The following is a 5485-nucleotide window of genomic DNA, read 5'->3' on the forward strand; positions in this document are numbered from 1 at the left end:
AAGCATCCTCATCGCTGTCGTGCACTTCTGGATGGAGGTGAATCCAAGGGCGCCGGTGCAATCCATCTTGCACTTGAAGTAGTTGTCGAACTTCCGGATGGAATTCACAATTCTGAGGAAGAGCTTTCGGCTCATACGGTAACGGCGCCGAAATTTTTCTCGCCGTGAAGTGGAGCATCGGCGAAGTAGTCGGAGTAGAGCATGCAGTAGCCTTCGAGACGATGCCGGTTCTTTGCTTTCACACGCCCCGGTGCCGAGCCACCTCGCTGCGGCTTTTCATTACTCGCCAGCAACTGGGCAAGGGCGGCGAGCACCATGAGATGCTCTTCTTCCTTGACGTCGGCCTCGGCTTCCTCCTCCAGCAGCGCGGCGAACGCTTCCTCGTCATCCGAGTCCATCGCCGAGGCAGTCAAATCGCCGAACACGTTGCGCCCGGTGGGCGTGTACCCACCGCTAAACTGCCCCTCCGCGGCCGGAAACGACGGGCGAAAACGTCCAACTGCTGTTGGAGGGGCTACTGCGGCGAAACTCTGCTATTTTTCCAGCGGGAAATGGCTATCTAGCGGTGAAGGGCGGCGGGCGGTGCTGAGATATAGCTAATGGCGGCCGAGGGCGCGGGGGATGGAAGACGAGTCGGGGAAGAAAACCTTGACTTTGGGTTTGGCCTGTGACTGCCGGGTGAAAAAAAGAGCCAAACCGACGTTTTTCGGTGTTTTGAGAGCGTGACTGGGGCTTTTTTTGGCGCCGGCGTTGAAAAAGTGGCTTGGGCCTGTTGAGGGCGCAGCCGGAGATGCTCTTAGTCGCGGAACAACGCAACACCAAAATTCCCGCACCAGCTGGCGCAGCGTGTCCGCGTAGGGTTGTAGCCTCCACCCACCGAAGCACCGAACCGTTCTTGCACCGCCGCGACGGCGCTGCTCGGCGACGCTCTGCGGCAGGCCATCATGCCGCGGGGTGCGTACGAGGCGCTGCGGGACGAGGAGCGCGCGCTGCGGCTAGCAGCGGCGGCTGCCGCCTGCGTCGCCTTCTCTACCGTTGCCGCGGTGGGGATCAGCCTCGGGATCGTGTTTCCAGACGAGCCCGCGGACCGGCCCTTCTGCCGGGAGCGCCGCATGCTGGAGGCGCTCCCGGCAGCTGCGAGCAGCCGGGAGGAGGAGCCCGAGGCGTATCGGTACCGAGGCGGGGCTTTCTACATGACCACGGCCGAAGCCGCCGACTTCTACTGGATGGTCGTCTTGGTGCCATCCGCTGTCCTCTTCGCCGCATCCGCCGCTTACCTCGTATCAGGTGTGTCAGTTCTCGTGCTGTTTGTCGTAATGCTCAGATTTCTCTTGTTACAGTGTTAATTTTCTTACGCAGTTATCTGTACTAGCAAAAATGCCCGTGCGTTGCAAACGGGGAGAAAAAAAATTCATGGCTCAAAAGCCCCACAGATCAATGTCCTGGTTTCAACATGGTGTCCCACGCATGTCATCTCTTATCCCCTTTCCACCATCACCGACAATAGTCATGGTGTCTGAGACAATGCCGGTGCTTCACTATAAATCAAAGCGAAGCTGCTAGAAATGAATAGCATGTGTTTATCCACATGTCTTCCTAACATTAATAATAAATAGGACATAGCTAATTCATAGACATACCATCAAATTTTGCAAAAATAAATATGTAACTGTTTTGGCTAGCTAACAAAATCTCTTTGAGATTATTTAAAAAAAATATCCTTATGGTCTAGGATCCGTGCATGATTAAAAACCCTTAAGAAATTATATGAATGCTATTAATGTTTTTCCTAGGGAAAGAATCAAACATTAAATGAGCAGCCAATTGGATTTAACTATTATACACTTGAATTAGTGTCTTGTTACTCATATTATTATTATTTACTCTCAAAAATAGAATCAAATTGTAAAATTTTAATCCTCCCTACAATTTTACAATCTTTTTTTTAATCGAACTACATGCGTTAATTCTTTCCTTTAACAAATAATGTGTTAATGCAAGGTTTAAATGTTTAGGAGTGACCAAGTTTTTACACTTGCCTTGTCCATAACATTTACTACTCATGTATATTCGTAAAAGATAACCTCGTATTTCATCTCACGAAAATTTATAAACTGAAGAAAATATTAAAGTGAAGCAATTACCGTGCAATGGAGTTAAGGGACGTGCACTAACTTCTCTTCTCAAGCTAGCTCTAGTCATGCTGAAACATAGGACATAAAGAAGGACATGTCTCCATTGATATTTATGCATGAGTACAATTAAAATATAGTATTGTAAGATATATAGTTCTACTGTTATTTGCTTACGTACTAATTATGCATTATGGCTTTAATATATCGATCATTAAATATACAATTGTTTAGTATCTCTCCTAGCATGGCAAATTCCAGTAGCAAAAGTTTCAATTTTTCCGAAGAAAATGAAGTCATGTTCGAAATTCAATATGCAATTTTAAGTACTATATAATGAGTCGGACAACTTAAAATCAAAATAATAGACTTGGTCCTTCCTTAAGAATAAGACTGGTAGATGCTTTTGAGGGGAAATCCTCATATTTGTGAAATAGAAACAGTCAACAGATACCTACACAAATGATGCCATCATCTTGCATAAACTTGATCTGCTAAATTAATTAAGCAGAGATATCATGGGGTCAAAGAATATGCAAGATGGCTATGCATTCAAGCTAATGATGCAGATCAGCATGTAGAGGCATATGTGCGTGCTTCTTTTGTTTCACTATACGGATATTCAAATGGCAAGACCGCTCCAGCTATGGCCTATCATAATTGAAGAAACATGCATCAGTGACCATGTATAGTAGAAGAGTAGGATTAATAAGCTGCTGCCTTTCATCACTAGAAGGGGAGCCTTGGCGCAGTGGTAAAGCTGCTGCCTTGTGACCATGAGGTCATGGGTTCAAGTCCTGGAAACAGCCTCTTACAGAAATGTAGGGAAAGGCTGCGTACTATAGACCCAAAGTGGTCGGACCCTTCCCTGGACCCTGCGCAAGCGGGAGCTACATGCACCAGGTTGCCCTTTATAAAAAACTTGCAGACTACAAACTCGTGGACATCTAGAACTGACCCGAGATATATTCAAATTTGGAAGGGTGTACGACAAGGAACTTTTTTGAATGTATAGCAGCTCTTGGCCGGATCAGAATGCAGGGCAGAGGTAGGCGAAGGGCTGCAGGATTGGATGATGATATGACAGGCGCCAATAGGTCTCGAGCTCCATGCCCTGCTCTGGCCTAAAGCTTGCAGCCGCCGGGCGGCCAGTCCCTCTGCTGCTGGCCATCGATGCAGATGTTAGCGGACGGCCGAGCTGGCGCCCGTCATTATGCCGGTGCTCACACCTCACGCTCCACGCCTCGACAAGCAGGCGCAGTTGCTCGAGGTCATCCGTGGACTACATGCCTTCGACCGCAACGACAACAACATCATCTCCGCTGCCAAGCCCGTCGCTCCATGGCGAGGCTGGGCCAGCTGATCACGTTCGAGGAGCTAATGATGCCAGACGCGGACCTGGATCAGGGACGGATTGGCAGACTCCTTGGCGGCTCTCGAGCTTCTCCAGACGAGCGACGAGACCCGCAGGCTGCTGCTGGAGTTTTTGCACTTCCGATTTTTTCGCGTTCGGGACGGGTGGAACGTACCCTAACAGAGGCGGACGGTGCCATTACACCGAGACCCAGCCGGAGATAGTCCTTGTCGCCACCGTCCTCATAGTCCGACTCCACACCATCCTCCGGAAGCTCGTGCCGGCCGCCGCCTCCTCGCCTCAGTGCCCCTCATCGTTGTCATCGTTGAACATGCATGGGTGCATGGCTAGCTCGAATCGCGACCTTGACGGCTGCAGCTTGAGCTCGTCTCGGCGGTCGCCGAGGGAGCCTCCAGTACGGCTACAACAATCGCTTGCTCTTCTTGCCATTGAAGTCATGGTGTGGGTTCCTAGTTGTTTGGACCATGGTGGCATGGCATCGTCAATGTGATGCTGGCATGCTACTGTCGCCGATCTCGGCTGTGAGGCACGTCTCATGCCCTCATTTGGTAGCAAATCAGCAGAGAAGAGAGATTAGAAGAGGTGCCTAACTGTGTTTCCGACTTTCTCAGCCGCCGCCGCCGCTGCCGCCTGACTACTGTCTCCCAATCCTAGGTCACCCCTTCTATTATCTCGATCTCGATCTATTTCAATCTCAAATCCTAGGTCACCCCCTTCTATTCTCTCGATGTCGATCTATTTCAATCTCGATCTACCTACGCCCACGGTTTCAGCCAGCGGCGTATTTATATGCAGGTTGAATATAAAAGCTCAATGAATCCCGTTGTTGATCGGGTCGTACATGAATCGCTGACTGGCCTTTTTGATCGCAAATATATTTATAGAGGCCTTATTGATCAGCAGAACACCAATACGCAGGTAAAAATAGTACCACCTCCTATGTAGAAAATAATCTAGGTGGAAAAAACTGAAAGCGTAAATTCATGGGAAGAAGCGTATTGTGACGGTGAACCCACGGAGTCAATCCGTGCTTTATTATTAGGGAAAGATTTGACGATTAGTGATCCCACTGCTTCACCGTTCTTTAGGAATTCCAAAAATCATGAAACATCGCCCGTATTGGAGATTATTGTTGCATGCGAACGATTTTAGTGGTAAAACGAGGTATCTCTGGAACTCTGGATGCAGTGGCGGAGCTTGACAAAAATCTATGGGGGGGCCAATAGCAAAAAAGAAAATTAAAGAACCACAACAAAACAGAACTTGTGGCCTCCTGACAAATTTATCAGTATCCTTTTGAGCCGTTGCTTTTGAGTCCCAAATTAAGACTCAAGAGAACAAATCTGCGATGCAAGAAACAAAACAAATCCCCAATTAGATCAGATGAATAGGCATACTAATCACTCCCTCTTTAGTGGTCTAAATGAACTTATATTTCTTTACCGAGGTAGTACTAAATTTTAGTGTTTCCCCAACACTTTCCCCAATTTCACTGTCGCACTCTAATATGCATCACTACACACAGGGACGAGGATCCAAATTCTAATAGTTTAAGGTGGGTAAAGGGGACTAACAAATTCGTTTGGGGCGTAACGGCCGGTGACGATGGGTAGCTGGCCGGCCAGCTGACATAGACGACTACCGGACCGGGCAGGCCAGTGGCAAAGAGCCGAAGAGGAGCGGCCGGCCTCAACATGCTTCATCGGGATGTTTGCCGCTGGCGGCGCACGGATCAGGGTGAGCTTCTAGTCGGCGTCGGCGTCAAGGGAGTGGCGGCAGGGCAGCTGGTTGCCTGGTTCATGGATGGAGGCGAGCAGACGTGCGTGAGCGTGGTTGCCTGGTTGGGGAATAGAGACGAAGCAGCAGCCGAGCCTGGAAGTGTGCGTGGCTGCGTGCGTGATGATGCCAAGACGGCTTGTGCGTGCATGTGGAGGCATGATGGGCCATTACTACTGAGTACCTAGTAAAAAAATTCTCA

At 49.1% G+C, this 5485-nt stretch overlaps 1 pseudogene; it reads left to right on the forward strand.

The window, feature by feature from the left end:
- Positions 1–221: 221 nt before the first annotated feature.
- LOC119315833 overlaps positions 222–5485 on the forward strand; it is a 39569-nt pseudogene continuing 34305 nt past the window's right edge.

This window comes from Triticum dicoccoides, chromosome 6A, assembly GCF_002162155.2.
Source record: "Triticum dicoccoides isolate Atlit2015 ecotype Zavitan chromosome 6A, WEW_v2.0, whole genome shotgun sequence".
In the NCBI taxonomy this organism is placed as follows: domain Eukaryota; kingdom Viridiplantae; phylum Streptophyta; class Magnoliopsida; order Poales; family Poaceae; genus Triticum; species Triticum dicoccoides.